Here is a 12,037-nt window from a genome sequence, read left to right on the forward strand (position 1 = left end):
TCTAAACACTGAAGGTGGTTCAAATGGCTCTGAGCACTATGGGACTTAACTTCTGAGGTCATCAGTCCCCTAGAACTTAGAACTACTTAAACCTAACTAACCTAAGGACATTACACACATCCATGCCCGAGGCAGGATTCGAACCTGCGACCGTAGCGGTCCCGCGGTTCCAGACTGTAGCGCCTAGAACCACTCGGCCACTGCGGCCGGCAACACTGAAGGTGTTATCATATCTTTTCAAATAGTCACAGTTGGTGAACTATTAACATATATATATATATATATATATATATATATATATATATATATATATATATATATATATTGATTTAGTTTTTTAATTGTCCGATAATTACGTTTTCAATTGACGTTTTTTTTGTAAATTCCGAATTATGACAGTTATTGCCTTCAAATTGTGACAGATTGTACCTTTACACAACAGAAGGTTATGTACCTAATATGAAGTTCCTCAGGCTATTTCTAGATCAGTTACTAATTTTTATAGTTCCAGAGAATGTAACTACTCTATAAGCACCTCCCCGCTACATTCACACGCTGCAGTCACGCCATATGGTCATGATGCACGTCTGCAGGACACAGTTCGCCCGTTGCAGATCGTATAAGATTCTGACTGCTTACACTGGGGCCCACATACAGTACATTCATACAAGAAAGCTTTAATACACAAATTAGCGATCGTGCCATAGCTGCGACGCCTCAAGTGAACTACAGCTAAAAAAATCGCAGTCGACAAATGAACCAATAGCAAACGGTACCCACCACAAAAACAAAGACGCTAAGAAATTATGCACCAACCTAATACTTTGCCAAAAGACTCTAAGAACGCTGAACCTCGATTTCTCGAAAAATCCTCAGAAGTGCGTGGTACTAGAGCAGATACATCCACGTTTGTATTGTCACTGTCGAGAACGTGAGCAAAATCGACGAGCCCTAGGTTGCAACGAGTGGTCGGTGCTTGTTAAAGCCGGCCGGTGTGGTCGAGCGGTTCTAGGCGCATCGGTTTGGAACCGCGCGACCGCTACGGTCGCAGGTTCGAATCCTGCCTCGGGCATGGATGTGTGTGATGTCCTTCGGTTAGTTAGGTTTAAGTAGTTCTAAGTTCTAGGGAACTGATGACCTCAGATGTTAAGTCCCATAGCGCTCAGAACCATTTTTTGCTTGTTAAACAAATATCGAACGCTCTTGAGCGATGTGTACGCCAGTGTTAAGCGGGCTGTGTCGACTTTGGAAGGCCGAATGAACCGGCCACCGCTCGCACTCGCCGGCTGGCTACTGAAATGCGATTGCAGTCAAACAGAGGCGGCCAGCGCGGCTGTCGATTGTCCCGCCTCATCTGGGCGCCGCATTACCTGCTGTTGGGACAGCGACGGCCTTCATTAGTTGCGAGGCTTGTGTGCGCAGGGCTGGCGGGCTGTTTGACAACAGCGCGCAAATAGCGCTGATATGCGACACGGCCGCCGAGCGCAGGCTTAACTAACGAATGGAAATACGCTGCAGCGGCGGCGGTGGCTGGTCCCCTGCTGTGCTTGCGGCATAGCAGCCTCCGTGTTTTACTGTACGGTCTTTACCTGCACACTCAAGCCTGTGCATACGCAGCAGAAACGTGAGCGAAAAATGTAGACAGAATACAGGGCTTGTCAGGAGGAGAGGTACATGCTTTGAGAGGTGAGAGTAGTAAAATATTAAATTAAAATAACTGCCATTAAATGAACAGCAATAAATGTCAATAAGGGGTTATTATCAACTGATAATAAATTGATGTAGATGACACCACATTGTAAGTAGGCTGTTTAGGTTTTTATATTGGTAACGCCACGTAGCGCTCTGTATGAAAATCACTGGTTGTGCTGTGTTCAGTATGTGGCTGGTTTGCATTGTTGGAATATTCTCTATTGTAGTGAGCAGTTGGCTGTTAACAGCGCGTAGCGTTGCGCAGTTGGAGGTGAGCCGCCAGCAGTGGTGGATGTGGGGAGAGAGATGGCGGAATTTTGAGAGCGGATGATAAGGACGTGTGTCCATCAGAGACAGTGAATTTGTAAGACTGGATGTCATGAACTGCTATACATATTATGATTTTGAACACTATTAAGGTAAATACATTGTTTGTTCTCTATCAAAATCTTTCAGTTGCTAACTATGCCTATCAGTAGTTAGTGCCTTCAGTAGTTTGAATCTTTTGTTTAGCTGGCAGTAGTGGCGCTCGCTGTATTGCAGTAGTTCGAGTAACGAAAATTTTTGTGAGGTAAGTGATTGATGAAAGGTATAGATTATTGTTAGTCAGAGCCATTCTTTTGTAGGGATTTTTGAAAGTCAGATTGCGTTGCGCTAAAAATATTGTATGTCAGTTTAAGCAGGCACTTATAATTTTTCTAAGGTGACGTTTCAACATATCTGTGTTGCATGAAGTAATAATTTATTCAGACACGTAAAGAATATCTAGAAATGCTGGTCCTACTATAACTCAGTTTAAAAGGTGAAAATTGGTAATTATCAGTTGCGGCTTAGGTGCCATAAATCTGCGTAATCATTTTGGTAGTTATGAATTAGCCTAAGTCCAAGAAGCTGCTTCTTTTTTTGAGATGTTTATTTAATCACGACAGGCCTGTTTCAGCACTATTGCCATCGTCAGGCGATCTGAAAGCAATGGTTTTATTATATATTATTTTCTTATGGCAGACGGGTTGTCATATATGAGATTGACAACCATACATTTATGGAATTCTTAACTTACCTATAGCATCGCTGGTTAGTCACTCAAGCGTTTTTCTTACGTCTTTTAGAGTTATTTTATGACGTAGCTTTCATAGGCTATAATTGTTGGAAGTTATAGCCTGAATTTTACTTGTTGTTTGTAACAATTTTTTTGTCTGACATTTAACCAACGATATTACAAGTTTACATCAGAGCAGTTACTTATCAATTTCCCTTAGTTACCGTGTTGTTTATTTTTATCTGTGAGTGTGTGATTGGTTTGGCTTAGCTTATGTCTTTGGTTGTTTATCCGTTTTCATGATCGATGATTTGAATAAAGTTTTCTATATAGCGTTTATATTTTAGATCTAATTGCTCTTTGAGTATTTGCTGTGGATATTTGTGTGCACGTGTGTAGATTTCGACCTCTTCCAGAATATTGAGTAAGAGACCTTTAGGTGTTATATGCAAAAATTTGAATTGCTTTTTCTACATTGCCTGTGGTATATTGTTCTATCTGATTCTGAAAAAATATCCCATATTTACTCACAGTCATGAAAGAAAGTATTCATACACTGTCGTTCATTTAGAATCTTTACTTATTACAACTAAAGATCATAGCCAGAGATATTATTTGGTAAACTAACAGTTCTTTCCTAACATGTTGGATAAGGTAATTTGGAAGTATTTTCGAGGAAACCTATTGTTTTATTAGAGTAAAATAAGAAAAAAAGTTGCAGTTAATTTTATTAACTAACTGTATATGTGAGCCACATTTTATTAACGTATTACACTCTTCTTATTTTGATACGGTTTATAACTATACTTAGTCTTTAAGCACACACAGGTAGGTAATTTTGCAATAGATAAGGTTATTGTCCAGTAGCGGTAAGGTAACATCGCAACACAAAGTTTCATTTACCCTACTGCGCCAGTCGTCATCTTCACCCCAGTTGAATCTTCACAACAATTATCACACATGCTGACAGCTTGCTTCGTCGGTTGTTGTTGGTAGCTGTTATGGTAGGGTATCAAGTAGAAAGAGTATTGTGCCCATGATGCACCTGATTTTTTTCTTCTCATCGGTTATGTTAGTGAAATACTTGTCTCCGAAGGTGCAGAACCGACGTAAGAGCAACGATAACAGTCACCCAAATGAGTAACTCAAGATGAAGTACGATTGTTGAAACGCTAAGCGTTGACTTTCTTAAGTCCCTATCGTCACATATTTCACACAACAAATAAACCAAATTATTGACGTATCACTATAGTGATAGTCTCATAGTACATACTGCAAAAGTAAAATGGATTCGCAACTACCGAGAACACAACCACACTACTTCCACCGTGTAATGTGATGGGCCACTCAACAGTAACTTGTTGAAGCAACGCATACTTTTGAACGCAGGAGAGCGCAGCTGTAGCGAGAATAGAACGCCTATATAGGCTCTCTGAGCGAGAATCCGTTTTCGTGCCATCTGTTGACAAAACTAGAAAACACTACATTGAATGGGATCATCGCAGCTAACTTATAACAAAATACTGTAAAATTATCTGTATCGTGAATTTATCTTACCTTACCCTACAAATAAAATTATCCTTCTGCAAAAATTAATTAAATATTCTGGTCCGGCTGGCATCACATAATGGGGAAAAAGTATTCATACGTACAAAGAAAATGTACATAAATATAATTACAATGTTCACGCTTTTCAGGCATTCCTCTTCTAGGTATCACTTCTGTTAGCCTCTTTCGCATTTAATGATCGAGATAATAATTTGCCGTTCTTGTTGTAGACATTGTTTCAGAGCACTCTTACTTCGTATTTCACGTTTGCTGGCCACCCCTTCAAGCGTAATCCAAACATTTTCAAGTGGTTTAAGGTCTGTACTGCGTGCTGGAAACTTGGGGACATAGGGACAACCACAAACAAACAATTACCGTTGTATGCTAAGGTCATAATAATCTGTGCCTAAACCCAAGCTAGCAATTTCCCTATTTTCCCTTAGATATTGAAATACTGAAATCTATTTATGTTACCAACAAAAACAAGTTGACCAATATCAGATATAGACATACACCTCTATACTATACTGAAGCGCCAAAGAAAATGGTGTAGGTCTGCGCAGTCAAATACAGATATATGTAAACAGGCAGAATACGACGCTGCGGTCGGCAACGCCTATGCAAGAGAACAAGTGTCTGGTGCAGTTGTTCGATCTGTTACTACTGCTACAATGGCAGGTTATCAAGGTTTAAGTGAGTTTGAATGTGGTGTTACAGTCGGCGCACGAGCGATGACTCACAGCGTCTCCGAGATAGCGATGAAATGGAAATTTCCCTTACGACCATTTCAGGAGTGTAACGTGAATATCAGGAATCCGGCAAAACATCAAATTTCCGACATCGCTGGAAACATGTTGCCCGGTCCGACGAGTCTCGACTCAACTTGTATCGAGCGGGTAGACATGTACGCGTATGGAGACAACCTCATTGACCCTGCATGTCAGCAGGGACTGTTCAAGTTGGTGCAGGCTGTGTAATGGTGTGGGGCGTGTCCAGTTGGGGTGATATCGGACCTCTGATACGTCTAGATACTACTCTGGCAGGTGACACGTACGTAAGCATCCTCTCCGATCACCTGCAATCATTCATGTTCATTGTGCATTCCGACGGACTTGGGCAATTCCAGCAGAACTATGCGACACTCCACACGTCCAAAATTGCTACAGAGTGGCTCGAGGAACACTCTTCTGAGCTTAAACACTTCCGCTAACCACCAAACTTCCCAGAAGGTAGGAGTCGAGATACTGGCAGAAGTTGTGAGTGCGGGGCGTGAGTCGTGCTTGGGTAGCTCAGATGGTAGAGCACTTGCCCACGAAAGGCAAAGGTCCCGAGTTAGAGTCTCGGTCCGGCACACAGTTTTAATCTGCCAGGAAGTTTCCCCAGAATATTATTGAGCATATCTTGGATGCCCTGCAACGTGCTATTCAAAAGAGATCTCCACCTCCTCGTACTCTTACGGAGTTATGGACAGCCCTGCAAGATTCATGGTGTCAATTCCCTCCAGCACTACTTCAGACATTCGTCGAATCCATTCCACGTCGTGTTGCGGCACTTCTGCGTGCTCGCAGGGGCCCTACACGATATTAGGCAGGTGTAACAGTTTCGTTGGCTCTCCAGTGTGTAATTCCTTCACCAACATGCTGTGGGTTGAATGTGTTATTGATCCAACTCATGGTCGTCTCCATAACAGAATTCTGACATCATCTACAAATATGCTAAATTTACTTTGATCTGTGTACAGTACCTTGTTCCAGAAACTTGTTTTGTTTCTTATATGTGCTGATGTAAGTTTTTCTTCTAGGTACACTAACTCCATAACCTGCACTACTTCAGATATGACGAAGAGCCCTTCGTGTGAATTCCTTCCCGACCTGATCATTAACAAGCGCTAACAATGCAAAAGTTGTAAATTTATAATATTTTTGACATCTTTATTAACACATTTAGTTCTCTTTGTGTTAGTTTCTGTGATAGACCTCGTCTTTCTCTGTTAATGAGAGTATTTATTTCTCTATATCGCGATACTATGAACTAAACAGTTACCTCGTTTCTTCCAATAATATTAGCTACATTCGAAAATGATTTTTCCGTTCCATATTTGGAGGTAACTATTTGCCTTTCCTCTGTGGTTGTTTCCTTCCTTTTATGGCCCATTTTGCTATTGCAACGGTATTCATTGCACATCAGAACTAATATGTACGAAGTACAGCTTGCTACTGAAGACGTTCCTTGCTGCAAACTTTTCGTCACTTGTTTTTACGTTTACATTTCTAGCAGTGTGTGAATACTTTATTTTTCATTGTGTAAAGCCAGGTGGTACAGAATTTTTATTTACATTCAGCAAAAGGCTAATTTAGTTAATCTTTTTGCATGTACAGATTAGGAAGGGTACCCCTTACTCTTAATTTAACAAATTACATCTCTGATTCGCATCTTTAATTCTAATAAATGAAGTTATTCTACGTGGACAAAGACATATGAATAATTTTCTCCATTACTGTATGTTCTATTACCAACTGTTTCCGAGGAAACTAATGGAAACATCGGGGAACAGGTCAATAAATGAAACATTGTGCTCTAATGTTTTACTTGTGTATATTTCCCCACCAAATACGCTCAAGAAGTTCACCGTCAACTGCAATGCATTTTGCAGCTCTTGTAGGCAGCTGCTGTGTGGCTGATCTGCGCTCCTTCGTACGGTCCATTACTTGATCAAACGCATGTAAAATACGAGAGAGGAGTACCTCCTTTGTGTCCTTTCTGCACTTGTCGACGTCGCTCTTAAGCCAGGCCCACAAACAGTAATCTAATGGGGTAAGATCGGGTGACTGATTCCACGGCGATCGGTCCGACGCCCAGGGTACTTTTCAATGAGATGCTGTGTCACTGGCCATACGGAATGTGCAGGATCTCCGTCGCGCTTAAAGTACATACGACGTCTTGTAGCGAAAGGAATACCCTGCAAGTACTCTGGTAAAATATTTCGAAGGAAATCAAGATACTATACTGCATTAAGACTGTTATCTGAAACATCTGGACCGATGAGTTGGTAATCAATAATACCGCATCACACGTTCACCGAGAAACGTCGTTGAACATTTGTTTCCAAACCGCCGAGCAGACTTTCATCTGCCAACGCGTGGCAGTTGCATGTGTTATTGATGCCATTGCGGCTAAATGTCGACTCATCAGTTAACAGAATACGTGAAACGCAGCGTTCACTGGCAGTGGTCCACTGACAGAATCCCTTTTGTTTGGCGTCATCCCCTATACGCAGATGTTGCGCATACTGCCCGTGTTACGGATGCAGGCTCCGCTCGTGTACGCCGGCCGGGGTGGCCGAGCGGTTCTAGGCGCTACAGTCTGAAGCCGCGCGGTAAGTTTTAGCGGACTGATGACCTCAGCGTTAAGTCCCATAGTGCTCAAAGCAATGTGTGAACCCGCTCGTGTACGGTGCGCATCACTCGTGTTTGTGGAATACCGAGCCGTGCAGCAGTCTACATCTACATCTACATCCATACTCCGCAAGCCACCTGACGGTGTGTGGCGAAGGGTACCCTGAGTACCTCTATCGGTTCTCCCTTCTATTCCAGTCTCGTATTGTTCGTAGAAAGAAGGATTGTAGGTATGCTTCTGTGTGGACTCTAATCTCTCTGATTTTATCCTCATGGTCTCTTCGCGAGATATACGTAGGAGGGAGCAATATACTGCTTGACTCCTCGGTGAAGGTATGTTCCCGAAACTTTAACAAAAGCCCGTACCGAGCTACTGAGCGTCTCTCCTGCAGAGTCTTCCACTGGAGTTTATCTATCATCTCCGTAACGCTTTCGCGGTTACTAAATGATCCTGTAGCGAAGCGCGCTGCTCTCCGTTGGATCTTCTCTATCTCTTCTATCAACCCTATCTGGTACGGATCCCACACTGCTGAGGAGTATTCAAGCAGTGGGCGAACAAGCGTACTGTAACCTACTTCCTTTGTTTTTGGATTGCATTTCCTTAGGATTCTTCCAATGAATCTCAGTCTGGCATCTGCTTTAAATCACTCCTAATGCGTACTCCCAGATAATTTATGGCATTAACTGCTTCCAGTTGCTGACCTGCTATATTGTAGCTTCTAGAGCTGGTGGCTGGGCTGCAGTCTACCATTCCAGCTTCACTAAGATGTTGTTGCGTGAGACGTTCACGTACAACAAGCACGCTGGGAAACGTACCATCCTCGTACAATCTGTCAGGCACTCAAGTAAATACCCTGCTATCCAGAACTCTGCTATTACGAAATCGCCGTTGGCATTCGATGACAGCGGCTCTGGAATTCCCATTGCAAAACCCGTAGACAAAGATCATGTTATCATACTCCGCGTGTTTGAAGACCTATGACATTTTTATTACAGTGACCGGCACTGTTTTGACTGTACACGTAACAATACTGTAGTGCAATGGTGCAACGTCTGTAGTAGTGAGGCGTGAGATAAACAATGTGTAGACTTCCAGGACTCGTCGCCACACACCTTTAAGTGAAGTGTGCAGTGAAATGGTCACTAAAGACAGAACTACGTAGCTTAATGTCACTTTGGTTGTAACAGCATGTGAGTCTTGATGAAGGACATGCGACTGCCGCCTGTGATTTTCGTGCAGCTTTACTGTGTGTTGAATATACTTAAGAAAAGGACAAATGTTGTCCGGAGGTTTTTTGTTCAGAATCACCAATACTATTACCCCTCGAAACATGCATTTTTCCTCCTTACTCACCACATATTTGTTTAAGGTATTATACGTCTAAATCACATCTGTACTCGGTGAAGCGGGAGCTTTGCATTGTCCCACGTTTTAATCTTTTTCCTCTTCCTTTCACGTATGTAATTAATGTAATCTTGTCGTCGATGTCATTTTGGGGGGCGATATGTATGTGGCTGTAACATATGTTTAGATTCCTCGCTTCAAAATGAGTGTGGAAACTTTATAAGTAGTCCAGAATGAGATTTTCACTCTGCAGTGGAGTGTGCGCTAATATGAAACTTCCTGGCAGATTAAAACTGTGTGCCCGACCGAGACTCGAACTCGGGACCTTTGCCTTTCGCGGGCAAGTGCTCTGAAGCTGTGAGTACCGGGCGTGAGTCGTGCTTCGGTAGCTCAGTTGGTAGAGCACTTACCCGCGAACGGCAAAGGTCGCGAGTTCGAGTCTCGGTCGGGCACACAGTTTTAATCTGCCAGGAAGTTTCATATCAGCGCACACTCCGCTGCAGAGTGAAAATCTCATTCTGGAAACATCCCCCAAGCTGTGGCTCAGCCATGTCTCCGCAATATCCTTTCTTTCGGGAGTGCTAGTTCTGCAAGGTTCGCAGGAGAGCTCCTGTAAAGTTTGGAAGGTAGGAGACGAGGTACTGGTAGAAGTGAAGCTGTGAGTACCGGGCGTGAGTCGTGCTTCGGTAGCTCAGTTGGTAGAGCACTTGCCCGCCAAAGGCAAAGGTCCCGAGTTCGAGTCTCGGTCGGGCACACAGTTTTCATCTGCCACGAAGTTTTATAAGTAGTCTTTGACGGGTTAGTTGGGATCTATCTTCAAGTGTCTCCAAGTTCAGGTGTTTTAGAATTTCCGCTACACTTTCACATAGATCAAACGAACTTGTGATGTTCTTGCTTCCCTTCGTTGTATACGTTCAACAGCCACACATAGTACTACTACCTGTTACACTAATACAACTAAGCAGTACTCGAGGATATATCTCACGACAGCTCTCCAAACCATCTCCTTCGTACACAGACTGCACCACCACCTGACTTACCTGACTGCCTCTATGTGATCATTCGATTTTATATGCTTAAAAACTGTTAGAAATAGTATTTGTATTACTTGTTGTATCCATATTATACAAAAGGTATATTATGCATTTCAGTGTTTAGGAATTGCACGAGTTTACGAAGATTTGAGAAGCAAGTTGCCAAACATTCTACCACTTCAAATCTTCTTAAGAGCTTACTGAATATTTGTGCAATTTTTTCGGGATAGTACTTCATTATAGATCCTCCTCCGTAGCTAAGTGATCATCGCAGCTGACAGCCACGCGGATAAACTGGATTCGAGTCCTGGAGCTGCCAGGTATTTTTCATTGGTGGGAGGATTGAAACGGGGTGCACTCAGACTCGTGATGCCAATTGAGTAGCTACTTGACCGAGTACCAACTGACCTTTGTTAATCATTAGTCATCTGACTGGTTTGATGCTGCTCGCCACTAATTCCTCTCCTGTGACATCCTCTTCACCTCATATTAGCACTTTTCGACCTACATCCTCAATTATTTGTTGAACGTGTTCCAATCTCTGTCTTACTCTATAGTTTTTACCCTCTACAGCCATGGAAGTTGCTCCCTGATGTCTTAAAAGATGTCCCATCATCCTCTCCCTTCGCCTTGTCAGCGCTTTCCATATCTTCCTTTCCTCTTCGAGTCTGCGGAGAATCTCCTCATTCCTCACCTTATCACTCCATTTAATTTTCAACATTTTTCTATAGCACCACATCTCAATGTTTCGATGTTCTTCCGTTTCGGTTTTCCCACTGTCCACGTTTCACTACCGTACTATGCTATGTTCCACACGTACATTTTCAGAAATTTCTTCCTCAAATTACAGCCTATTTTTGATATTAGTAGACTCTCTTGGCCGGAAAGGCCCTTGTTGCCAGTTCTAGTCTGGTTTTTGTGTCCTCCTAGTTCCGTCCCTGGTGAGTTATTTTGTTGCCTAGGTATCAGAACTCTTCAACTTCATCTACTCCGTGATCACGAACACTGATGTTAAATTTTCCGTGGTTCTCTTTTCTTCTACTTCTCATTACTTTCGTCTTCCTTCGAGTTACTCTCAATCCATATTTTGTACTCCATTGAGCAGATCCTGTAATTGTTCTTCACTTTATCTGAGGATAGCAAAAATCATCGGCGAATCTGATATCCTTTCACCTTAAATTTTAATTCCACTCTTGAACCTTTTATTTACGTCATTGCTTCTTCGATGTATAGGTTGAACAGCAGGGACGGAAGAGTACATTCCTGTCTTATCCCCTTTTTAATCCGAGCACTTCTTTCTTGGTCTTCCACTCTTATTGTTCCCTCTTGGCTCTTGTACGTGCAGTATGTTACCTGTGTTTCCCGATAATGTACCCCTAGCTGCCTCTGAATTTCAAATACCTGACACCATTTGACACTGACCAACGCTTTTTCCAGGTCGAAAAATCATATGAGCATGTCTTGATTTTTCTTTAGTCTTGCTTCCACTATCAACCACTATGCCAGAATTGCCTCTCTGGTGCCTTTACCTTTCCTTAAGCCAAACTGATCGTCATCAAACACATTCTCCATTTTCTTCTCTATTCTTGTGTATTTCCTTCTTGTCAGTAACTTGGATGTGGGAGCTATTTTTTCGAACGTCAGATGGTATATCACAAATCTCATACAAAGTACGTTCTATACACCAACGTGAATAGTAGTTTTGTTGTCACTGCCCCAAATGATTTTAGAAATTCTGATGGAATGTTATCTATTTCTTCTGCCTCATTCGATCTCAAATCTTCCAAAGCTTTTTTAACTTCTGTTTCTAATACTTGGTCCCATATCTCTTCTATATCGACACCTGTTTCTTGTCCCAACGCATCATACAATTTTTACCCCCCCCCCCCCCCCATACAGGCCTGCAGTATACTCTTTCCACCTACCGGGTTGCTCCTCTGCATTTAACAGTGGAATTCCCATTGCAATCTTAATGTTACTACCC

At 42.4% G+C, this 12,037-nt stretch overlaps 1 protein-coding gene and 1 non-coding gene across 2 annotated transcripts in view; one reads left to right on the forward strand and one right to left on the reverse strand.

Moving 5' to 3' along the window:
- The window catches only part of LOC124775147 (potassium/sodium hyperpolarization-activated cyclic nucleotide-gated channel 1), a 1,234,094-nt gene that overhangs the window by 210,243 nt on the left and 1,011,814 nt on the right, over window positions 1-12,037 (reverse strand). The window lies entirely within an intron of this gene.
- Window positions 9,699-9,773, forward strand: Trnaw-cca. The gene has a single exon. It is a non-coding gene; the product is annotated as a tRNA-Trp (tRNA).

Source organism: Schistocerca piceifrons, chromosome 2 (assembly GCF_021461385.2).
Source record: "Schistocerca piceifrons isolate TAMUIC-IGC-003096 chromosome 2, iqSchPice1.1, whole genome shotgun sequence".
Taxonomy (NCBI): Eukaryota; Metazoa; Arthropoda; class Insecta; order Orthoptera; family Acrididae; genus Schistocerca; species Schistocerca piceifrons.